Source organism: Aythya ferina, assembly GCF_964211825.1.
Source record: "Aythya ferina genome assembly, chromosome: 8".
Classification (NCBI taxonomy): domain Eukaryota; kingdom Metazoa; phylum Chordata; class Aves; order Anseriformes; family Anatidae; genus Aythya; species Aythya ferina.
Genome location: NC_140304.1, coordinates 23,291,360 through 23,316,781, shown reverse-complemented (window position 1 = coordinate 23,316,781; position 25,422 = coordinate 23,291,360). Strand labels below are relative to the sequence as shown.

Genomic DNA, 25,422 nt, shown 5'->3' with positions numbered 1-25,422 from the left:
TATGTATTAGACATGGATCAAATTGGTTAAACCCGAGCGAGAGGCAGTAATGCACAATAAAGCAGGCAGTGCTGGATACGAGGGGGCGACGTGCGGCGTGGCCTTCCAATCGGAAGCCAAAAGGTGCCATTTTATGGCTCCTAACGATGGCAGAGCCCAGTTAAATGCATCCCTGTTAAAGGAATAGACCTTCTCCAAGTATAAAGCATCGGCACAGGCAGCTTTACTGGGGCCCTGCTGCTCAGTGTAGGTGCCTGGCGCAGGCATTTAATGAGAGGAAGGGTCTGAAAGAAGTCAGAGTCACCTTGGCCCATTGCTGCCTTCCAGCAGGACACGACATGTGCCTGGCAGAGCAGGGCTGCCGCCAGGACATCACCTGCCTTCTTCTTCAGCCTCCTGACACAAGAGAAGGGAAAGTGAGGCATGGGGCAGTGCTATGGGGCTTCCCCTGCATCTCCATCCACCGGGAACTCTCCCACATGCAGACCCGGTGGAGAGCCCAAGCTGGACTTGAGTTGCTCCCAACAGCTCCTTGAGGAGCCCTGGGCATATCCCTCGGGTCCTTGTCCCCCCATCCCGCAGCAAAGGGGAGGATGAGGGGTACTGCCACATGGCTGGGATCACCCCTCTCTTTCCTGCTCCTGCCCTCATCTTTAATAATGCCCAGAAACCAAGCCCAAAGAAGCAGCTCCCGCTGACCCTTGCGGGAAAGGTCGGCATTTCAGCAATTCCACCTTCCTGCTGGAGCCTTTCCACTTTTGTGTAGCGGGGGCCCAAAATAGCCCAGGAGCGTCCCCGACCACCTGCTATTTATAACCCCAGCTTCGCAGCAAAACAATGGAGCTGTCTGAGTCTCCTTCCCAAAATAAACAGGCGGCCTTTGAGCGGACGGGAAATCCTGCTGGATCCCCGCTGCGGGGCGTGCAGATGGACGGGGGAGCGGGCTGCCCTCCGCCCTCCTGCCTCGGCCACTGCCGTGGGACCAGCCAGCCCCTGGCTGCCACCCTCAGCCTGGGATGGGGACACTCACGGAGGGTGATCCGGGGGTTGGGGGGTGTTTGTTGAGGGGGTGATGGGTAATCGTGACGACTCCGTGTCGGGGAAGGACACAGCCGTCACCCTGCATCTGCTCAAGAGGTGCTGTGACATCAGGGCAAGGTCCCCTGGCCCCAGAGAGCGTGGTGGGCTGTGGCTCAGGCTACAGCAAGGGCTTCAAGAGGGGCAGGAGAGCAGGGTCCCAACCACACCACCAAGCCCCCAGTGTACAGCCTGAAAGCAGGAGGCAGAGAAGCCCCTGCTCCTGGCCCAAGGGGCTGACATCTGCGCTTTGGCAGGCGCTGGGCTAAGTGACAGTGACAGGCAGAGGGCAGGGGATGGTCCTGGTGCCAGCAGGACACCTACGCCAGCCTCCCCAGCTCTGCCAGGCTCCCTGTGTGTCTCCCTGGATCAGCAGGGCCGCATCTGCAGCATGCCCAAGGGCCCCACGCTCGCCCACGCTGCCGCGTGCCACGGCACCCAGCTCCGTGCCATGCGGTGCTGGGTGGCAGGGAAGGAGAGGACAGCAATCTCCAGCATTTGGAAATCTCCAGTATTTGTTTTTTTATCTCCTCTCTGGAGCCGGGGCACCCAGGTATTCAGGGAGAGCAGAGGATGCTGCGTGTGGGTGGACCAGGGTGAAACACGGGGGCCAGATCCCCGAGCAGGCTGGCCCCATGCCTGCACCAGCAGCAAGTGCTCCCCGTCCTGCCCTGTGCCAAACCAGCTCCTGGGAGACCCTGAATGGCTCTTTTCAGCCTTTTGTTTTTTTGGCAGCTGTGTTTTTGTTTTCCTTGCCCCTCTCTCTCTCACCGCCGCAGCTCGGCTCCAGTGTTTACCCTCCTCGGCTCTGCCGCGCTCCCCCCCGCCGACCCCCTGCTCGCCGGTGCCAGAGAGATGAAAAGGCAGAGCCGTGGAGCTCCCGCTGTTTGCCTGGGCTCCTGGGCTCCGCGGAAATGTTGAACTCCAAGTGTTGAAACGGAATATTTCCTGCTCCGACAGCCGAGTGCCCGAAGCGCAGACGCACCCCTGCGCGGAGGAATTTGTCCACGGGCCCCGTCAGAGGGCGTCTGCAAGCAGATCCCAGCCCAGGTGGGAATGACCCCAAACCCTCCCGATCCTGCTGGGGATGGAGGGACAGATCCCAGCCTCAGCCATGCTGACACGAATCCAGGGTAATGCCACTGGGTCCTGAGCCAGCCTGATCTACCCCAAAGCCCTGCTCGCAAAACCTGGCCACAACAAAGATGGGAAAAGCTATTTTGGAGAATTAAAGTGGAAAAAAAGGGACCCAGCCCACCAATGGCCCCAACAGCATGTGGTGTACACAGACCTCCATCGCCACATGGCACTAAAGCTCCCAAGTCACTCTGTGTGAGCAAAGTTTACAAGGCATGAGGGCTCGCCCTGCCCAGGAGCCCAGCAAGTTGCCAAGTTAATGGAATAAATTGTTTGTAATTAAATTCGTTGCTCAGCTCTGCTGAGGGCTTATAGCACAGCCAGCACGGCTCGCCGGGTGCCACCGTGGGTGGCACGTGTGGGGAATGCTCACGGGGACGTGTTCCCTGCTGAGGATCTGCTTCATCTTTCCTAAAGGACGTTCACTGGGCAGACTCCAGGGCACCCACCCGGGTCTCAAAGCATCTTCTCACTACACTGTTCTTCCTCAGGGCCATTAGAAACTCTCCCTTTTTTCATCTTGCCCCCGGGAGGACCAGCACTGCTCTCCCAACTCCTAATTTTCCAGCATCTCAAACTGTTTTCCACTTGTCTGAGTCCAGAACCCCCCCCCTTCTCCGAGACGCCTCCCTCCATTTCATCCTCCCATTTTCTCTCTCTCCCTCTTAAACACTCCATCATTTAACACCCATCACAGCCGGTTGATCTGAAACCCTCCTGAATAGCAATGACCCCGTGCCGGGGCCCCGCGCACCGCTCCTGGGGCCGTGCCGGAGCCAGGTGGGTGGTAATGGAAGTGCTGACACCGGCTCCTTGACAGCAGCGCCGCTGCCAGCGCCTGTAATAATCCCTCCTGGCTCCCCCTCGGCTCGGCTTCTGCGGCGATTATTTTCCATTCGGTGATGGGCCTGCTGTTATTTGTGTACTGATAGCAGATATCTCGTGTGACAAGCTTCCTTTCCTTCCAGCTCAAAAAACAATAATTCAAAGAAAGCCCCATATTAGCTTGGAAATAGCCAGGCGCTCGCTCCTCTCCCCGTGAGCCCGCGCAGCATCCCAGGAGGCTGGCGCTGCGCAGCCCCGACAGTGAGTGCTGGGGAAGGGCCTTCCACGGCCAGGGGAGGATGACAACGGGTGATGAAGGTGGTGGTGGCTCTGGGCAGCACAGGGCACCTGTCCCCGCAGCAGCAGAGCCTCCTTGAGGGACAAAAACTACTTGGTGGAAAGGGGAGGGAGCGTGGTAGCATTGCTCATCGCTGTCCCATCTCCCCGCCACGCAGGGTGGTTTAATGGTGTGCTCATGGGGCCGCATCCTGCCTGCTGGGTGCCTCCTGGGGTCCTGCTGGCTACGGTTGGGGCAAAAAAGGGATCGCTATGGAGTCACCTTTCATTGAGCAGAGCTGCAGTTCTCTGGAGCAGGTGTATTTTGGAGGGCTGTGCATGCAGGAAGGGAGCAGGGGTCCTGAAGAGAGGCTTTTTTTTGCAAGCTAAAGCTTTGGAGGAGTCACCTCTCCATGCCACCAGCAGAAGCTGGATGGGTATTTGTTTGACAGTGCCCAGGCCAGCACGTGGAATGGAGCCACCCCTGCCTTGAATCCAAGTAAGGGGCAGGGGTTTGTACAGCTGTGATCGGGGAGGACAGACGGACAGAGGGACCTCTGTGACCCTCTGAGCAAAGTGGGACACAGCAAAGAGCCAAACTCAGCCCCTGCGTCCCCTCAAGGAGCCCGATCCCCGGTAAGCTGCTGGGCTGCCAAGCAGCTTAGCAAATACACCTGCTTCTCCCGAGGCTAAAAAAACATCTACAGTGGGATCCAAGGCAGCAAATGCTAAAATCTTGACTTCCTTCCAAAGAAAAGAGTTGCTCTACCATCTGCCTCTCCGGGCGCGAAGTTGTGCAAGGTGGCCCCTGGGGACCAGCTCCGTGTGTCCCCCTGGGGCCCTGGGGGACACTGCCGGGGACACTCCTTGGAAGGCAGGCACGGTCCCGTCCCATTCTGGCACCACATTTCTGGTGGGTTGTTGGGAACCCTCCCAAAGCCCAGGACCCCAGGGTCCCCTCCCAGAGCCACCTCCCCGGCCGGGCTCTCTGTCCGCGGAGATCGCGGCTGCCCACCGCAGGATGGAGGAAGATGGATTGAGCTGGGCAATAATTTAAGAAACTGAGTGAGTCTGTACATCCAATCACTTTACAAATCAGGGGAAAAGGAGAGAGGAGGAAAGGAAGGAGGGGGGGGGGAAGTGAAAAGGCCGCGCAGGGAAATGCATCACAATTACTGTCTCAGCTCTAATGAGGAGCCTGTCATGAGGCTGTCATCCTGCGGAAAGCCACCTACTCAGAAAGATTCAATAAAAAAGTAGCAGAGAGATAAAAAAGAGATATATTTCAGCCCTTGCTAATATTCTTTTCATTTGTCCCAGCACAAAATAAGATACTGCACTTAACCGGCTCGGTTAAAATGAAAAGCGGGGGGGGGGCGGGAAGGGAGCAGCATTGATCAATACCACTAAAAGCCGGGAGACACGGTGATGGAGTGCAATTTTTTTGTCTGTGCTGAAGCATAGCAGAGGCCCGGGCGGGGTAATTTATGATTCGCACGCATGCTGGCTAACTAGAGGCTGACAAGACAATGAATCCTCGATGAGAGGAGCGCGGGCCGGGAAGGGAGACGGTGACAGGGTCCTGGGAGGGTGAGAGGAAGAGGAGGGCTGGGGCCGCTTCAGAAGGGTCCAAGTGCTCGCAGAACAAGGAGCTCTGGGGCTGCGCGTCCAGGAGTGGCAGCCTGGTGACATCCACCTGGCCTCTGAACCCGTTTGCTGGTACAAGGGGCGCTTTTTGTCCCAGCCCACTGAGCTGGGGTAGCTGCTGGCCCGGTGGGACAGGATGGGGAGGAGGAGATGCTCAGCTGCATCGCCAAAGTGTGCCTCGATAATCAGCTCTCTGCGTCAGTTCCTGGGATGGAAAGACCTGCAGCAAAGCACCTTCTGCTGGCTGCCAAAAAGTGACGACAGTGGGAACTGGAGAAGGTGGGAGTTTCGCAGGAACATCTCACTGTCTGGCTGGGAGCCCACAGAAGAGCTGTGGTCTGCTGCCCCAGGCACTATACAGGGCCTGCTCCATGCCCCGATTGCTTCCTACGTACCCCAAACCAGGGTGCAGAGGTGAGGGGCAGCAGCAGCCCTGCACTGGGGCTGGGGAGCACTGGAGGGGCTCCTCTGGGTACCCGCAGGCCCCACGCACCCTGTGCAGAGCACTCCTGCATCCTCCTGCTCCTCCCCATCCCTGGTGGAGCAGCTCCCATGCCCTTGATGTGGGGACAACCCATTCTGTTGGGGTTACACCGAACTGCACCCGCAAACTGAAGGGCCGATGGGGCAGAGCCTTTCCCTGCCTCCCACCCGCTCCCTCCCCCCAGCTTCCAGCTCCTCTCCTCCCTCGGGGGTGTGTGGGGCACATATCGAAAACACAGATATTGAACTGTCAAAACTATTTCCTACAAGAAAATAGATTCATCAGCTTGCAGCACGCAGGGTCATTGCCACATTTTCCCCTCGCGCCAGCACCTGCACATGCCGGCGCATACCCAATGCCTCTTCGCAGCACCGGCACTTTAGCTTGTAGCTCAGGGCCCTTAAGTGACTTTGAGAAATGGATAATCGATTATAATTCCACGGGCCTCTCTGCAGATTTATCCGGAGAATGTATAAAAGCCAGGGCTTGGGAGAAGCGGGTCCTTCTGGCCAACACGTCAATTGCCTGCACTCTCCGTGCCCAGCTCGGAAAATCGCATCCCGAGCACGACTCTGTTTAATCCATCAGTACACAATCAATGCACTCTGTAATCAACTCTTGATCACTTAATTTTACACATGTTGGCTGAATCCCTTTGTTTAATCACTAGATCAGGCCGCCTTGTTGCGCTGCCCCCTCCCAGCTTAGCCGCCCCTGACCCCCACCCCTCCCCGCCAGCTCCGCCGCCCGGAGCCTTCGTTTCACCTTGAGGAAGAGCTTGGCGAATTGAGAGAGCCACGAGGCAGCCAGGGAAGGGCCAAACGGAAAACAGAGAGAGCAGAAAAATAACTCCAGAGAGAAAGAAAATATTTTCCCTCCTCTCTCCTCCTAGAGCTTGTCCCGGCCATTTCCAGCAGATGAAAGAAATCACCGCTGGGATTTAAAAGAGAGCCAGATGTCCTGGCTCCGAGGGGAGCGGCAGGTCGGGGTGCCACACACCAGCACCCATCACATGGCTCCCATCCAGCCCCTCCAGCATCCTCCCCACCCCGTCATTACTTTGACTGTTTCAGCAGCCGAGGCCATTACGAGCAGCGGTTCTTGATCTTTCCCTCCCAGAGGCATCCTTGGGAACATCGCTCCCATCTCGCCGGGGCTCATCTTCCTTTTTATGGCAAGAGCGCGACCCTCGGGTTGTGAAAGCGTGTAAGGCAGCTATTTGGCGCTTCAGCGTGATTTATCTTGCCAGCCTGATGCCACCTCACCCTTCACACCCGCTCTGCTGGCACGCCGGGGTCGGCAGCCGGGGGATGCTCATGGGTGGGGGCGTCTGATGGCACGACATTGAAATGCGCTGGGGTTTTACATGTGTTCATCTCGTCCTGCTGGTGAATAACCCTTTCCAGGAAGAGTTTGTCGCTTTTTAAGAACCCGAGGGCTCAGAGATGGGTTGGCCATGTACTTGCAATTCAGATGTGGATGGTTTTGACCTGCCATGCCGTGCACTCCCCATACCTGAGCACACTTCTCCACAACCCCCAGCTCCGGATGAAACTCTCCTTTTAAAAGAGGCTTTGATGCTGCCTCTAATTTGGCACGTGGAACGACTGCTGCTCACGCTTGCTTGCAGGAATAAATGATGGGATATGCTTGAACAAGAGGGATCTGTGAGTGCAATTGCCAGGGGAGCGTGCAAATGTTAGCTTTGCTCAGGAAACGCGCACAAAACTGCATGTTGACACCGAGAGGCCAGTTGTAGGACAAAGCCGGCGCGTATGTTTAAAGAGAATTCCAGTTGCTATCCTATAGCAAATAGTCTTCAAAGAGCCCCTGGAGCTCTCGGCTTCTCAGCATGGAAAGAGGAGTTTGTACAAGATGAAACACAAATAAATAGTTTACCATATAAAAGATATCCGAGGCAAAGAGTGAGATGCAAGTTTTAGATCTCACATTAGCCAGCTGTGGTTTTATTGGTCCCCAAGTAAAAGCTGTAAATAAAATACAAACCTAACCTGCATATTGTCAAACTACATTTAAAAAAAAAAGTGCTTAATTGCACTCAAGAGCACTGAGGGGAGAATTGGTGCGCGGTGCATCACAAGGCAGCCCGCAGAGCTGTTAGTAAAGTGTAAATCCAAGAGCTGGACAAGTGGAGCTTTTTACCTTGGGATCTGCTGACAGGCACAGACTATTCGGCCTCACTAATGTAGCTCACTCCTGCTCCCCAAACTTCTGGTGAAGGCTTAGCAAGAGCAGACAGCACCACAGAGAGCTGTCTGTGCTCACGCTGACTTCGGTGGCAGGGAGGAAGGGTGGGTGCGATGCTGGGACCCCATTTTCCTGCTGCCAGGCTCCTCTCTGGTGGCAGGGAGCAGCCACCTCCCCCGTGTAGGTGAGCATCTGGGATCTGGGATCTGCAGCAGGCTCCAGCTGACCACAGAGCCCCATCCACAGGGCTCATTCTGCTGTCCACAGGGCTGTCCTCTTTCAGGGCGGCCTGTTGTCCACAGAAATTGGCACAGCCACACCAGGTCACTCTGTCCCCACAGCCCCTGGCTGTGGGATCAAGGGATCATCCCTCCGGGGGTCTTCTCCAGCTACATGCCAACGCAGGCAATGACAGTGTCACATCCCTCCCGCTGTTTTCAGGTGGAGGGAGGGAAATAAGGGGGAAAAGAAAAAAAAAAAAACAACCTGCCAAGGACTAATTAATATTTAATTTACTGCAAAATGTACTTATTATTCCCAAGTAATTGGCCGCCTGCACAGCTGTGACCACTAATGAATAGAGGGGGACAAGATGCAGGGACGGGAGGCGGGGGGGAGCGCAGGGGTGGTGTTGGCTTTGATCAGACTGAACTGCCTGCCTTTAATGTGCATAATAAGAAAACTTAAACAGCCTTTTTTTTTTTTTTTTTTTTTTTTTTTTTTAAGATCTAAAAACAGCCATGATGCCACTAATGGATTGCGCTTAGCTTATTGCACTGTAATCGCCCTATTATCGCTGCAACTTTAACGAGGGGGAAAAAGGACTTTGGAAGATGGCATTTGCAAATAGGTTGTTGAATAACGCTGCTGCTAAACACAGGGAAAACAGGCAAGCCCTGCTTATTGTGATTCCTCGCATAGATTGCCAATACCTGAGGCACTCAGCATCCCCGTCTCTATTGCTGCTTTTCGCTCCATGATTGAACTATTGGCTCATTTAACTCTAAGGACGGGAAATATTTTTTTAGTTGCTAATAGAAGCGTGGCTCGGCTGTGGCCCAGGCGTGGGTTTCAGATCAGTTTTTCTTGATGGCTCATTCTGCGGAGGGAGTTAATTTCACCCTGGTGCAGAGTGCTTAAGTGGGATTTAAGTGGCGCGCGAGTCTTTCGCTGACCCCTCTGCACAAGGTGAAATCTACCCTGAGAGCCTGCCCTCCCCGGAGAGCGATGCTCAGCACGAGGCAGGGACGCATCCTGACTCCTGTTCTGTTGCTGCCAGGATCTGGCACTTTCTGTGCTCAGGGGCAGCTCCTGGGGATGGGGACACCCTCGTCCCTGTGCCTCTGGGTGTCTTGGCTACAGCATAAGGGATAATGTCCCCTTGCTGTGCCGAGGGGTGTGGATGAGCATGGGGAACCTGCACTAGTCCTCTGCTGCTGCCTCCCACGATGTCACTGTACCTGTCCCCTTTCACCTGGGTGCCTTCCTCAACCCCAAGCACCCCCCACTCTCCTCCACCCCATCCCCGACCCCATTAAGCACCTGGCAGTGGATGTTTATGATGGCACCAAGGCCTCGGTCTGGGTTCCCCTCCTTCCTTTCCATGGGTGCGAATCCGAAGCGGCTCCACAGAGTTGGCCGGCGTGAGAGCCAGCTCAGCGCTTGGCTCCGCCGCGCCTCTCGGCATCCAAGCCCGCCGAGCGCTCGGCCGGGAGACGTGCCGTCACGGCCCCACGCTGCCGGCGGGGCTCACACCCCCCCGGCTAACACAAACAGCTCGCCAGACGCTGTCCTGGGGGGCTGCGAGGTGGCAGGCGGCCACGGCACACAGAAAGGGAGGGAGCGGCCCCGGAGGGGGAGAATCGGGGCGAAGCATGAAAGCAAAGACAACAGCCTGCGCGCTCACCCGAGCGGCTGGAGGGGGTTCAAAGCAGCCCACGGGAAGGAGAAGGGGCAGCGTGGATTTGGCAGAGCTCGGTGGGGTCATAAGGGATGGCCCAGGGCTGGGCAGCGGGTGCTGGAGCTGGGGACCATGGGGATGAGCCAACCTCATCGTGCCCAGCCTGGCTGCACGGGCAGGGGATGCTGGCCAGGATTACAGGGCACCTCCCGCCCCACCTTCCTTTCCCTTGGCTTGCAAACCCTCCCTTTGAACCTGCTTTGAGTCTGGCTTGGAAGTTTTCTTTGAAACACAATGTTTTTGTACTCTTAAACATCCCATCACTTGCTAATTTTAATAAGTGGGTGTTTTATAAAGGTGCAGAAAAATAAACTCCTGTCTGTTCGTGGCTCTGGAAAAGGACAGAAAACAAATAAAAGCGAGCAAAGCGCGCAGCCATGGGACAGGGGCTGGGGGCGGCCAGGGGGCATGGGGCGGCCAGGCACTGCTGGAAAACCCAGCCCCAAACCACATTTCTGCCTTGCTCCCCGCAGGCACGGCTCGCAGGAGAAAAGCTGCCAGCAGACGTTGAAGGGAAAAAGCAATTTTGGTCGGGCTCCTGGCACGCTGAGCTGGCGTTTGGATTTTCCCTTCTTGGTGCTGCCTCCCTGTTCCCTCCCTGGGCTCAGGAAGGAGCTGGCTGTCAACCCACCGGCTTTATTCTGTGTTTTATTAAACATGACTGGAGAGGCGTTGGCTTTTTTGGTCCTACCTCAAGGCGGCACTCAGCCGGCCTCAGCATCTGCCAAAATAATAATTAATATGCATTTGATTAGAGACCAATGTGCTTCGTAAACAGGAATGGCCACTGCCCGCTCCCTGGGCAGCTCTGCCCCTATTTCCCAAAAAATAACTGCAAGGAAAGGTTTGTGGCTATGGCATGAGATGGGGACATGGGGCATCTTACAGCCCAACTCTGCCAGAACCTCCTGTTTGATCTCACTCCTTTCCCCATGCTTTGAGCCCTTGTTTCTCAAAAGAATACAATAATCCCTTGGCTCTCCCCTCTTCTGGCTGCCTTCTCCCTTCAGACCTCAAGCTCGATGGTCTCCTCCTTACCACCCTCTCCCATCCTACCCAAATAAAAACCCAGCACGAGCAAATAAATAAATAAAAAAAAATACACCGCCCAAGAGAATTTAAAAATCCAACCAGATAGGCACTATTGATGTAGAAATATAAACGCTGCTATTTCGGTGGCGGCTTCGTGGGCCCTAAACCTGAGCTGCAAAGGAGATTGTTGGGTTCGATTTGTCAAACTCTTAGGCTGGCAAGTTTGGGCAGCTTCACCGACTGTGTTTTATGGAACCTTTCAGGAACCCTCAATAAAAAATGTATTAGATTAGTAATTTGAGTCCCAAATGACCAATTTGAAACGATTGCTTTCTTATGATTTTTCTGAAAGTGCCTGTTTCATGAGAAATTGCTTGAAAAATCAGACGGGGTTTTTAGAGACAATTGTAACAGCACACATGAGGGCTGGGTGTGATGGGCTAGGGGGACGTTCGTTTAATTGACAAAGGAAAAAGAATCCCATTTCGTGCCTCCTCCTTCTTTCGGTGGCTTCAGTCTCACCACAAGAAGGGATAATTTTTAAGCACTTCTCTGGGATATTCAGCCCCGTATTTGGGATGGAAGACGGGCACATGGCATGGGGATGGGCTGGGAGCCACGTGCTGGTGCCAAGCGGGTCCCAGTACAGGCAGTTATCCCAACCTCCCCCTCAAACTGGTTTTCATCCTCCCAGGCTACTGGCTCTGAGCTGGCTACATAGCTCTGAGCTATGTTTTATTATTTTTATTACTAAAAATCCTAATGAAAACTGCCATTTAAGCATGAGACGCATCGGATGTAAGTGCAAAGCGACCTCCCGAGGTCCCTTTCAACCTAAATTATCCTTTGGCTCCCCAACTTTGCCATCATCTTCTTTGCCGCCTTCTGGTTTCTGCACTTTAAGGGCTCGCAGCACACATTTGAGCTCGAAGCGTGCCGTTTCTATTTATTTAAATGAAAACCGAGATTCTTATATCACCACTTGACTGCAGGGGCTGAAACTTTAGGAGAAAAAACCCTGAGAGCCTTGTGATAAACTTGTGAAAATTGGCAGTCCTGAGAACGAACCACCCTGGGATACTGCTACCTGGAAGGTATTAAGGAATTATAGTATACGGCCTCATCGAGGGGTAGTGTGGGCTGGGCTGGTTGGGAAACACACAGAATTTGCAGAAGAATGAGAAGCAGAACCTCCATTTCTCCTTTCTGACATGTGTCTCCTCTTGCAAATGCTTCTTGTTTCCTGCCCTCTTTCTTCTCTTGCTCCCATGCCCCCACGATGCTGCCGATTTCCCTGAGTGTCCCACTCTGTTTTTGAAGGGAGACCTCATCCCCTCTCGTAGGAAATACAGAAAAAGGAGGGGGGTTGCTGTCCCTTGGTCCCCAACATCTCCAAACACTGTGTGCAAACCTCATCCCTTTTGCCTTCTCCTCCTCCCCCTGTGAGAGCAAAAAAAACTACAAATACAGAAAAATGGTACATGTTTTGATCAGCATTAGCCCTCAGGCAGCAGGATGGGATCCACTGTAGGACACCTCCCTGGGCGAAATGACGCAACAAGACTCCCAGCTCATCAACCTGATTGCTAATGAAAATGCAAAAACCAACCCAGATCACTGAAATATCTGTACTCTGGTTCTCCTTAATTGCTCCTGCCGAAGCGATATGTTTAAACAGGCCATTCTTTAAGATGGGAAAACACAAAGTCAGTAGGTTTTGCATAAATGGCAATTTGCAAAACTGAAAAGGTGACATTTTTGACATGAACATTTAACAAAAAATTAATATTTTGTCTCTTTAATAAATGGGTATTTGCGAGAGAGAATCCATTATAAAAAGGGAGCTACTGCAAGGTTCTTGAAGCCATTTCCATCAATTGCTATAAGATTTATATGTAAATATGTTAATGGCACTATTAATAATTTAATGGGGGCATGGCAAGCTGTGTTTACATAATAAATATGATTAAGTGTTTCCCTCGAATGAAGTTGCTGAAGTGTCACGCTACCCCAGGTTATTACCAACAGGGCTTTGCGATGTTCATCGAGCACTGGGAGGAAAAGCTCCCCGTCCCCACGCAGTGCCAGAAAGCCCCAGAAATCTCCAACCATCGCTGCAGCACGAACAGCAGAGGCGTGGAGATCTGCTGGTACGCATGGGTGATATTTTACCTGGCTTTATTTTTTACAAGGGTGGGCTAACGCCATCCACTTGAATGGAATCGCTGAAGATTTACTTGAGTGTAATTGAGAATAAAATCTGGTCTGAGATAATTAAGTCGCTGAATATGCTTACCGCTCCTTAAATCCACTGTTCACGAAGCAGGACTGGGAGAATTACACAGTCTGTGGGAGCTGAGCAATTTATGGATGAAGCAGGGAGGCTGCTCGATTGGGCGCTAAGACCCCCTCCAGCAAACTCCTGCTTCCTCGCTTGGCTTTGTCCACCCGGAGCTGGAGGACCCTGCTTGAAATTCGCTGTGCCCCTCAATGCTTGCAGAGCTGGAGGGAGCTATGGGGAAGAAAACCCCATGAATTTCATAGGGTGGGGAACAAAATCTCCTGGGGCTGTGATGTGCTGTGTCACAGCAGTTGGATGAACTGCTTCTGGCTTGGCACCCTGTTTTCCTTCCTTATGCCTAAACCCCAGGGCTGCTGTGCTCTGCCCGGCTTGCCACTTCCAGCAAAAGCCTCTAGCCTGAGCAGGAGTGGGGTGGAAGGGGTTAATTTAACCGCAGTGCAAGGCCAATCACGCCGAGGTGTCAAACTATAATTTTATATTAGGGCCTGTAATAGTTACTAGAGTTTTACTACAATAACTACATGTCCAAGCAGAGTTTAATGAGAAAATCTATAGTTTTGCTATGGTATTTTCTCTTAGTTTGCATAATTCCCTGAATGCAACCCAGTAAAGCTTTTGACCCGAGATAATAAAAAGGTGATAAAAATGGGCTGTAAAACCCAGCATATACATACATATATATATATTAAACAGCCACTACAAAATTATGGGTAATTTCCACAAGATAAGACGAAACAAAAAAACTTCCTCAGACGCAACTCATTCAGGGGAGAACAAAATGAAATAAAATGGATAAATGCAATGAGCCCAGTGCTTGTCAGCAGCAGGAACCCCAAGCCCTGGGTGCCCCCATGGTGGGGAGCAGCGTGTGCTGGGGAGGGCTCCTGGTGGCAGCAGCTGCTCCCTTGCTCCCTGGGGATGGATCCTGACTTGTTAGAGCCATGGGAATCTCCAAAGGAACCACCTTGAGCTTGCTGGACAAGGAGAAATGCTGGTGGTGACACTGCCAGTCTCTGAAGAGACTCCCCATTCCCCTATCTTGGGGCTCCTTGCATGCATTCACTTCATCATTTCTTTTTTCTTCCCAAATATTTTGCTCCATGGATAAACATAAATTTTACTCTATGAATCAGAAATATGAATAGCCTGAACTGCTGCACTGGTAGATAGCAAGACAGAAAGATGGCAAAAAGGGGCAGAGCAGGCTTGAGCCCCAGTACCAGCTCATGGGGACAGCCGATGGGCAGCCTCTTTGGGTGCTCCTCACCTTCCACGTAATGCAGCTCACACCCATCCTGGGCACCATTTATTTCAACAAAGACTTTACTGAGGAAGACACAGGGCTGGGACGTTGGTCTCCAGGGTCCTGCTCCCTCATTTTGACCTGGGTTAAGTCCCCCCGCCCACTCCCTGTGTCCATGGGGTGTGATGTGGGATGCTGCTGCAGCAGGGCGAGGAGCCCGGCTGAGTGTGCGCAGGGGAGGGAAGGAGGGAGGGAGGAAGGAGGCTCCTGAGCTGCAAGTCATGAGAGAAGGACACGTTAAATCATCCCACACTCTCTCCGCATTTCCTTCTCCACCCTGCGGCTGCTTACGAGGATGTTTGGATTGTAAATACAGCAGTAACTTTCTCCATAAAAGTCAGCCTCTTCTCTCCTCCGGAGCCGCCAGGGGAAGGCGCAGCCCGGTGCTCGTGGCCCAGCGTTACTGCAGCTTTCATGGCTACGGCAGCACCTGCCTTGATGGCTACCAAAGGGCATTGCAAGTGCACTACCCACAGCCAGGTCTCACCCTGAAACGCACCTCAGCATTGCTATCAGAGGAGCAGGAAGAATTTTTGGGAAGCAGGAATGCTGGGGAGCCGAGCGATCTGTGCTGCCGCCCGTTCAGGACATCGCGGTGAACGCAAAGCGAGCCTTGGAGGTTTGGATGAGCAAAAGCAGTCTTGCTCCGCATTCTGCATCACTCTCGGGATGGGATGTGTGGCCCATCCCGACCCAGAGGTGCACCCCCAGCACTGCAGAGGGTCCCCCTTCTCCTCATGGGGGATCCGGGTGAGCTGGGGGCTGCCCAGCCAGGCTGCTGCCGCCCCGGCCCACCAGGGGCTCACGGCCCCGGGCAGGGCCCCCTGCGGTTCATCCCCACCGGGTCTGTGTCTCTGGCGAGCTCCTGGCTCTCTGTCACCCTGCCAGCTCCGGGCTGTCCCTCTCCCGTTCCCCCATCAATCACCCACAACGGGGATGATGTGTTAATGTTTTTCCTATAGACAGACACATTATGTTTCCACACTGCCTCTGCACACGCCGTGTTTACGCCCCTTCTCCCTCCGGGGAGTAAATCAAGCAAATTGATGCGAGCCATGATTAATTGTGTATCTCGGACCAATCTTTTACCGAGTCCCTCACACGGGCAGGTTGGTTCCCCCCCTCTCCCTCCCCGACAAACCGGGGAGAGGAGACCGCGCTCCGCTCGCTCCCTCTCGCGCAGTTTGACGGATAGAGCCTGCCCGGGACGCGGCGAGATAAATTTGAAAGGCCTGCGCCGGGCTGTCAGCGTTAAAGATGATGAATGTGGGAGGTGAGGCGGGAGGGACCCGCCGAGCTCGCCGTAATGGATAGGGCTCCTCGGGAATGGATGCTCGCCCGGCGATTCCGCGTTAATCTCCGGGCTCCGCCGAGGTGCCGCCGACTGATAACAAGGAAATAGGAATGACAACAATTTTTAGCCGAGAGATTCTTCACAAAAATGCCAGCCTGCTGGAGGTCTGACAGGACCTGATTGAATAGGAGCGGGGCGGGGGGGGAGGGCTGCGAGCACCTCTTGACTAACATGCAAAAGATGGATCATTTCATTCCCCTGCCTGACCATCTACATTTATTATCATTTCCCTTAATTCTGCCTCGCTTAGATACCTGTCAGCACCGTTTCACTTCCGAGGGCCAGCTGATGGGACCTGAGCAGGGCCAGAGCCCGTCCCTCTGGCAGAGGATGCAGGAGCATCTCAACGAAGCGGGTGGCACCGCAGACCTCGGTGGCACCTCACCTGGACAGAGGGGCAGATCACCAGGACAGCCTGCCACGACTGTGCACGAGAAGGAGTGTGCTGGGAGGAGGAGCAGCAAGGTGGGGAGAGGTTATTACTGCCCCTAGCTTCCCTTGGGACAAGGTGCCGGATCCAGTGCAACCCTGAGGCTGTATCCCTGAGACCCCTCTTGGCGAGGCTGATGGTGTCCCCACACCCTCGTCCTCTCCCGCAGCCTCCTCTGCCCCTCCTCATGTCACCTTCCCCCTGCAGACAGCACCGGCTCCTTAATGACCCCGATCATACAACTATTTTCTGGCCACACATAAACGCTTTCATTCCAACCCCCCTCCTCACCCCTGACTGCCACCACCGTATTAAAAAGCAACCCGCTGCTGGGAATACATTAGTGACTTGCAGCAGATCCTTCTTTGCAAGGATAATTACAAAAAATAGAGGGACAATAACTATTAATATTTTATTGCAGTATTTAATGAGCTAAAGCAAATCGTCTTGCACTCCACTGGAACGACATGCTTTGTCATTCTTACGTTCCCTCCATCATCTTCCCCCAGCTCCCCATCTGAGGAGCCCTCCCTGCTTTCAAGTCCTGCTCACTCGGTGCAATTTATATTTCCTCCAAGCTGCGTTTCTCCACGCTGAAAAATGACCTTGCTCCTTCCCGGGGCTCACGGCCTGTGACTGGTCCAGTCCCCAAATGTCCTGTGGCAGAATGAGCCAGGGGAAAGACCAAGCCTGTATCTGAGCAAAACTGCCCTCTTGCCTCAGCTGTTTGTGGTCTCCATTGCACATTCAAGGCAGCTGAGGCTCCTGGAGGTTAAAGGAGTGCTAAAAGCACAGAGCTTCTGAAATGTCCGCATGGTGTGGCCATACAACGCTGGTGTAGGGCACGGCGACACCACTGGGCACCCCAAAGGCATCAGCTCGTGGGGCTGCCACATCCTGCTCACCCTTGTAACCAGCAGGCAGCCCTCGGGCAAACACCAGCACATCAACATCTGCTCTGTATTTCCCTCCGTTCCTTGTTTCCTGCTTTTTGATCCATTTTGACAGGGGGAAAATGCCACGCAAATAGTTGTATGGGCTTCTATGCGCAGGAACCCCCGTGGTCTGAATCCCTGTGATCATTTAAGCTCTCCCTTGGGGTCAGATATCCCTTGCTACCTGCTGCAAGTCGAAAACTGGGCTGGGCACGCTGCAGAGAGATGCTGCTGAGCCAGAGGAGCACCACGCAAGGTGGCTCATAGAGGTGCCCTGCTGCTCTATGCACCGTCGGTTCCTGCGTACCCAGCACTGCGTCACGCACATGCCAGAGGCAAACGGGCTTCAAGAATGCCCTTAAAAATTATCCAGCCCAAACAGACCCGAAACAAGATGATTTCATTTTAAAAGGCCTCTGTCAGGTAAAATAAAAGTTGAAGTTACTACTGGCGCAATGACCTTTACCTGTGAAAGCAAGAGTAACAGGATACCATTCCCTGAAAACACTACAGATAGCAGGGGGATGCACCCTTACAGAAAAGCGCATGTTTAACGCTCCCGTTCCCCTGCAGCACTCACTCAGACTGCTCACAATTGGCTCGGAGTGAGCATAAAAAGGGAGACAGAGCTGTGCTGAAGGCGCAAACCATGGGAAGCAGCAGCAGCAGCAGCAACACCGGGGGGCCACTTCCAAACTGCACCTTTGGGTCTGTGTCGTGCAAGCACTGGCCAAAAAGCAGTGCCAGGGGCTGGATGGGGACGGCTGGGCTGTCAGCAGAAGGGTTGATGCGAGGATTTCAAGCTGATGATGTGCTCAGGCTGGTCATGGAAGGGCTCTTTGTCCCCTCCTGCATGCAGCGTGCTGGGTGCCTGGGCTGGCAGGACGGGGGACGTGGGCAGCAGCTTCCCCGTGCTCCAGAAATAAATAACCGCTGCCCCAGCCCTGGCGAGCGGAGTGGAGATTTAATGTGCTGACAGCCTGCATTTTTTACCTTTAGTCAATACAAGAAAGGCCCCAAGACTATGATTCCCAACATCTGGATTCCATCAATATGCGATCTGTCATGATGTATCGGCATCCCCCCCCTCTCCCCAGATTGAGCAATGCGGCTGGTTTTATTAATACGTCAAATACATTATCCGTGTAATACACTTGTCTGCCTCTGCCCTCCCGCTGCTCCCGCACAGCAGATTTGAATGTATGATGAATCAGTTTGCATTACACGTCTGTACGTCATAATTTGTCAGGATTAATAGAACTATGTGGGTGCGGGGGGAGCCGGAGGGAGCGCGTCATGTGTGTTTAGTGCGCTGATGTCTGTATCACTTATTTATCTCTGCTCAGGCCTCTCGGTTCCCGGAAAACAGCGAGCGCAGCATGTCTGGGAATCGCCGAGCAGCCCAGAGCATGGGCGGGCACAGCCCTGCAGAGCCGTGGGGAAGGAGGTGAGGGTGGTGTTTTGGGTGCCCCCGACACCCCTGGGCTTCCCAGCCCCGTGCCCAGGGTCAGGTCCCTGCCAGAGATGCGAGGAGGGAGATACAGGGCTTACTTCTGGCTCTGCCAGAGCGCTGATACACGACCCTGGAGCAAGGCTTCTTGCCTCAGTTTCCCTGTGTGCAACATCTGCCCGTCCCCTCACCACTGACCCCCCCCCCAGGGCTTGCAGAAACCCGTTTATTTTCACTTTGCAAATGACTTCGGTCTAAATGGCTGATGGGGAGGAGATGCTGGGAGCCATTTGCAGTGACAAGAGTGTCCAGAGGCATTGGTGCAAGGGAAGGACGGAGGCTGGAGCCGTGCTGCTCCCGGCACCCAGCGAAACCTGCCCCAGGAACAGGGGGCTCAGCTGGGGGCACCGCGGGCGCCTCCCCCCCGCATGCAGCACGTTTGTAGCTCTGCAGCTGGACTTTGCTTTGCCCCTGTAAAACACCGATTCCAGCTATAAACTTTATTTACAGTACATTACACAGGATTTAGTGGGACCCATAAAGACCGCAGAACAGATCTAACCGTGCCATTGCTTCCCAGCAGCTACCGCACACCGGCTCCCCCTGCTCCCACCCACCCGTGTCCGGAGCAAAACCACCGTGGGGACGAGGCACAAGGTCCCCTCTTGTCCCAGCCAGCTCGCCGTGAGCCTACAGATCATCAAACACAGGCTGCAGAGAAAATTGGGGATGCCCACACTGCTGTCGTTGCTGTTTTTGCTTGTAATGAAGCCCACCCAGGCCAGGGCTGGTGCCACTGTCCCCGTGCCGTGGCGCAGGGGATGCAGTGGGTCTGTCCCCTGCTCCCCTCGTGGCTGGAGGACGTGACGTTGCGGTCCCTTAATGGGCAGCAGCCCCGGCGCTTTAATAACAGCTCCCAGAAACAATTGTACATTTACAACCGAGCGAGCGAGCTTGGCACGCTGAGCCCGTTCCCCTTCCAAGGCTTAATTTGATTTTGACATATTGGCTTGAGATTAAAGGGCTCTCATAAAAATAAAAAAAAAAAAGAAAAAAGAAAAAAACACCAAAAAACCCAAACACACGCACGCATCCAGCCCCCCCACCGCCCCCTTTTCAGGGCTCAAGCAAAAGTGCTAACATTGTAATATTTTAAGTAGAGAAAATCCAAGTGTGCTTTACCCCCCGCTGGCTCTTATGCTGGGCTTATAAAAATTAAGTGGAAACCTACACAGCTGTAGGCTATAAATCCTTTGTCGCTAACGCAGCCAGGCCTGGTACCTGCCTTCAAAAAGAAAAAGAGAAAGGCAAAGCCCCCAAAGCGAGGGGCAGAGAGGGACGTGCGGGGTGGGGAACGGCCACCAGGGAGTTGGGGACGTCCCCATGAGGGGACCGTGGCCACGGGTGGCAGGGACAGGGGACAGCACCCACGGAGAGGAGAGGACACGAGGAAGGTGCTGGAGCGCCAGGGAGAGCCCGGCGAAGCAGTAAGAGCCGTCTCGGCTGAAGATCAATTAGCATCAATTACTGACTTCATTTAATTGTCGTAGAAGATGAATTTGTCATTTTTAGTCTGGAATTAATGGGAGACCTTCAACTTTCCCTTGGCAGCCCCAGCAGGTCACTGCGTATTTTTCCTCCTTTTGCAGGGAGAGCAGCGGGCAGGGACGTCTGTCTGTCCGTCTGTCTGTCCGTCTGTCTGTCCGTCTGTCCATCCCACAGCGGGCTCTGTTTTCTCTCTCTCTCTTTTTTTTTTTTTTTTTTTTTTTCCCTTCACACCTTCCACTTTTTCTCCCCTTTCCTGTTTTCAGCCAGAAATTAATTTTGCAGCCAAGGGCCGCGAAGTGTTTACATTTTCCCCGGCAAACAGGCGACAGTAAACAATGAACGCTCGCAGATGAAATTGAATTTATAACTGCATTATGGGGCCAGATAACGCCCTAAAATAATACAACGATAAGGAAATTCGATTTGATTGCCGCCGCGAATCAGCTTGTGCCCATCTGCAGCCAGGGCCTCCCGTAATAATTTTAAATTGGGTTTGTAAACCTTATTTGTCCTTAAATATTTCTGTCATTTTTCATTGCCGGGGACAGATCCTTGGGCGCGAGGCAGGCGGAGGTGCAGGCGCGGAGCCCGGCGAGCCGAGCGGGCGCTGGGGCCGGCGGTGACAGCCGCTCGTCCTATCCATCACCGCGTTGACAGGCAGGGAGGAATCTCGGGCAGAAATTGAGTTTGCCTCACAGGGGACAATTGAACAAATTAATAGACCATTAGCCAAGCGGTGACCTGAGAAACGAGGGTGCTCGGGCTCCCTCCAGGTTTGGGGGGGCCGGAGGGGAGGGAGGCGCTGGGAATCCCGCGGTCCCCGTGGTCGTCCCCATCCCGGGCTGGGAGATGTGGCAGGCAGGTGACTGCTCGGTGTCCATCACCTGCAGGGCACGGGGCCACCCCAAAAAAAAGCTGTGATGACTTTGTGGTGTGTAGTGTGCAGCAGCGGGGCTCCCGAGGACTGGGAGAGTGACCTGATGGCAAAAGAGATGGCGAAGATCTGTGCTAATCATCCAGACAGAGGTACCAGGAAAGGTTGGGAGAGGAGGAATAAAAACCCAATTCTCTCTGATTTCTGAGAGCATGGGCAGGATGTCCCAGGCCCCCTGGGCACAGGGCAGTCCCGGTGATGAAGGATGCTCAGCTGGGAGAGGTCTGGGCAGCCCCTGCGTGGGGGTGATCCCAGGGTGGACACGGTCCCCCTGCCCCAAAAATCAGACAGGTGCCCCCCAGCAACCCCCTCTGCAACCTCCCCCGAGCCTGCCAGTATCATTACCGTCCATTACCCAATGACTATATTTATTAAGTCCCCTGCCAAGGCATTACAGAGCAGTCTGTAACAGAGATTAAAAGCAGAAGAAAACACCATCGTAATCCTTTCTGAAGCAAACAAACCCATAAACAGCCTCAGCACTGGCTACTAGAAACATGCAGGCTGTGGGAACGACACCAAATTCCTCACGGCCCCAACCCAAACATACTTATTCCTACAAATGCCCCCCTCCTGGAGATGGAGACCCCATTTGGTGGCATTTGGCAGCAATGGGATGTGGCCAGGGCCTGAGCACCCCAAGCACCGAGGCTGCTGTTTCCCCAGGGATTATTTTAAACCCGTGGAATGAAGCACTTCACGAGGAGGCACTGGGTTTCCTTTGTCTCCACTAGAGATAATCAGGTGCAGATAGGGTGGATATTCTGTAAAAACACATGCTCGCTTCCACTCACCGGTTACCTTTTTTTTTCCTTTTTTTTTTTTTTTTTTTCTTTTTTTTCTTTTTTTTTTTTCTGAGAGCCGTAAGGGTTTCAATTACCGGATTCTGGGATTTAGTGCCCAGGGCTTTTTGGTGTGCGTTAGATTTATTAGAAGGTTTAGTATCAGTGGAGGATTCACGCATTTACTCCCAGGAGCCCAGCTTCCGTTCACAGACCCTAAATCAAGAGCCGAGATGGGCTATTGTCACTTAGGACATTAGCATGGTTAACGCACGCGGGGATGATTAATAGCAATATGCATGCAGCCTCCCCTCCTCCCCAAACGCCCTGCCCCGCAATCCTGCTCCCTGCCGCCGCCCTGAGGCTCAGCACCAGCCCCGGCGCTGGCGGGGTTCCTGCTGCAAGCTGCGTTTTATTAATATTATTATTCTTTTTTAAAAAAAAGATGAAAGGTTTCAGGCACTCGGGGGACAGAGGGTTTTCTCCCAGGACAGGGTTCCCCCCCTCCCCGCCACCAGCTGGAAGAAGGGCAGACGCGCTCAGGGCAAGTTGGCAAAACCTGCGAGAAAAAATTATTATTCTAGGAGAAAACCCAACCTTCCCCTGCAGGAGCCGCCCACCCCGGCAGCCCCTTGCTGCCTCCCTTCTTCCCAAAGGAAAGCAGAGGTCAGATCTGGAGGAAACCCATCACTCCAGCAGCTCCTCGGGGATGCCGCAGCCTCCGCGCCGCGGGTGCCGGAGAGCCCAGGCTGGAGGCAAACACTGTTCCAGGGGAGACAGGACCACGCTCCTAACAAGCAAGATCCTGATGGCTTTTGTCCTTTTTCCAATACCGTGTTACTTACATTCCTTCTTTTTTAATTAAAACAGCCCCAGCTGATTTTACAAGCTTGCCGCTGCTTCTCTCCCAGTCTCTGTGTCTCTCATATGCTTGAGTGCTAGTATTAATTATTAGAGCCAATTTACTGTTTATACTCTGATGTTTTAACTAATTACCACTAATGGCAGACACCAGTGGGCAATCAACTTCATTTAGTTCCCAGTGCAAACCACTCATTACCATCGGAGAGAGGGAAGGAGAGCGCGCGGGAGGGATAAATAAAGGTAGAGGGAGATGGGCAGGTGCCTGGGCTGTGAGGTGCTGGGGGGTGTTTCCACTGCTACCACCCAACCCAGCCCCTTCAGCAGCACTCAGGGGTAGGATTTAGGGCTCCAGCATGTGCAGAAGGGGAAAAAACCCAAGCACAACTGCTCTGCTGGGGCTGGTTGGGCTGCTGGTGCTTCATGCCACAGGCTAAGCCCTTGACAGCTACAGTTGCAGGTGAGCAACATGCTTCTTGCCCTGCATGGCAAATGGATCCTTTTTTTTCCTGCATTTCATCCCAGGACTGAGCCCTGGGGAAAGCACAGCCCATGCTAGTGTTGTGGGCTTAGTGTGATGCAGGCTTCCTGAGTCCCAGGCACCTGCAGTGTTAATCCTGCCATGAGAGGGGAAGGGGCAGTGGGCAAGGTTAAGCTGAGATGAGCAGGGGCTGGAAAGCTCCTGCCTGAAGTTAGTTTGGTTGTGGGGCTAATTCAGCTGTGTCCCTGTGCCGTGACAGAGCCTCCCTTAGGACAACACCTTCCTCAGCCTAGCCCTTATCTCACCCATCCCTCCCTCTGCACACCCAGGGAATGAGGGGCAGATATTTATCACCCTGCACCCTCAGAAACCCGCAGCCAGCAAGGGAGGCCCCAGTGCTTAAAGCAGGTCACCTCCAGGTGTTGTGGCTGTGCGTGGGCTTTCTTTGGTTTGCACCCAGAACCAGACAGACCGTGTCCAGCAAGGACAGGGTGAGGTGGTTCCACCAGAGCTGGCCCTGCAGCTCCAGGAGAGACATCTTCAGTGGGAGAAAACCCAGAGCTGAGCACTGAGCATCCCTGGCCACGGCTGAGAAAAACCTCTGGGGAAAGTCACGTCTGGATCTGTTCCTCCTGCAGAGAGACCTGTTAACCACGTCCTGGGACAAATCCCCATTCACCCACGGTGTTTGGGTTCTGGGGTCTGGAGCAGCCCTTGGGCAGGCAGTGCTGCAGATGGAGGGTCCTTCCCCGGGGACAGCGCGGCTCTAATGACCTGCCAGCTCGTTACCAGCAGTGGGAGTCCTGCTCTCACAAAAGGGGCTGCAGCACTTTCGAAGTTTCATGCCATCGATGTGGTTCTAGTGCAGAGATGCTGAAAAGAATCTGAAAAGAGGGGCATGAGCCCGGCCACAGGGACAGGGCTGAGCACCACCTCTCCAACGGGACCACCAGTCTCTCCTTTCCTTTTCCCTTTCCCTTTTCATTCCCCGATCTGCTCAGGCTGGAGACCCGCTCTGTGATGGTGGGGACATGGCAGCCTGTCTTGTGGGTGTTGGGGGGGGGGTTATAACTATGCACACATCTGAAATGTAATTGCTGTCAGCTCTCTCCATTCTTGCAGCACGAGGCCTTTAATCTCTCCCACCAGACCCATCGGCCCTGATATTGCAGCTCCAGAAAGGCTGGTTTTATGTACTTTAACCCCGCGACCTTTACAAATCCCATCATTCCAATCAATACGTCTCATTAGCGTTAGGTAAATGTATGGGATGGATGGGGAGCTGTGCTGGGAGGAGCCCGTGGCGGGTGGGGTGGAAAGTGCTGCTGCTGCCCGCTCTTTGGGGACAGCCCAGCCCCGGTGCTGCTGGGGACACCCTTGCCAAAAACATCCTTCCCCCAAGCACCCTTCCCTCCCTCCAGACACGCGCCTTGGTCCGGCTAATGCAGAGCTGGACAGAGTCCCTGCCAAGCCAGCAGTGCAGTTGAGAGCCCAAGCTGTTAACTGGACCAAGCTGTTGAAGTCATTTTTCCTCTCTCCTCGGGAAGCAGACATATGTTTTACAGCTTTCCACCATGTCGACTAAATGGAAACATGCGGGGCCTGCGGCAGGTGATGGGGAAACAATGCGGGGTGTGCCGTGGGCTGCCTGCAGCTACCGCGGGTGGCAGGGCAAAGCCAAGGAGCGGGGCAAAGAAACAAAATCTCTGGCACTTCCCATGAAGTGAAAGGCTTAATCCATGCAGAAATGCCAGCTTACACCAGCTGAGGACCTCACCAACCCGTGAGTCCATGGGGTAGTGGCCAGCCAAGGATGCTTCAAAGGATGGGGCTGCCCTCGGGACGGTGCTGCAACCCAGCTTTCAGCGGGGAGTGGGCTCGCTGCTCAATCAGTGCCTCAGCCAGCAGGGCTGTAAATGCAATTACTGCCCATAAAACCACCCAGCCCTCCTCCGAATCCTGCTCAAACGCTTGACTCGGGCGACCCACGAGCAGCAGCAAATGGGGCACCCAAGGCTGCTGCTGCTGCAGCACTCCTGGGGCAGGGCAGGCTGGGGCGCAGGGGGAGGCGAGGGTCCCCTCCTGCCCTCCCCAGGCAGGGCCACCTTTCCAAGTGGCATCTGGAGCTGGGTTTGGTTTCCGAGCTCTGCTATCCCCATCTGCAGAGCCAGCTTGTTACTGCAACGGCGCTCGGCCCCGCTTCGGGCTCGCCCCAGGAGCACAGGCAGCTGAGGCAGGCAGATTAATGCCGAGCACAAAATGAGTTCGCGTGCACAGATCTATTCCTGGTAGAGCCTAAAAAGCAAGGGCTAAAAATATATGGGCAAGCTCTGCTTTTTCACATTAGTGGTGTTTAATGAAGATGTTTCCGAGAGGTTTAAACTCATGCAGAGCTG

The 25,422-nt window shown here is 54.1% G+C and overlaps 1 protein-coding gene across 6 annotated transcripts in view; it reads right to left on the bottom strand.

Annotated features, from left to right (window-relative positions):
• RNF220 (ring finger protein 220) overlaps positions 1 to 25,422 on the bottom strand; it is a 187,749-nt gene that overhangs the window by 77,421 nt on the left and 84,906 nt on the right. The window lies entirely within an intron of this gene.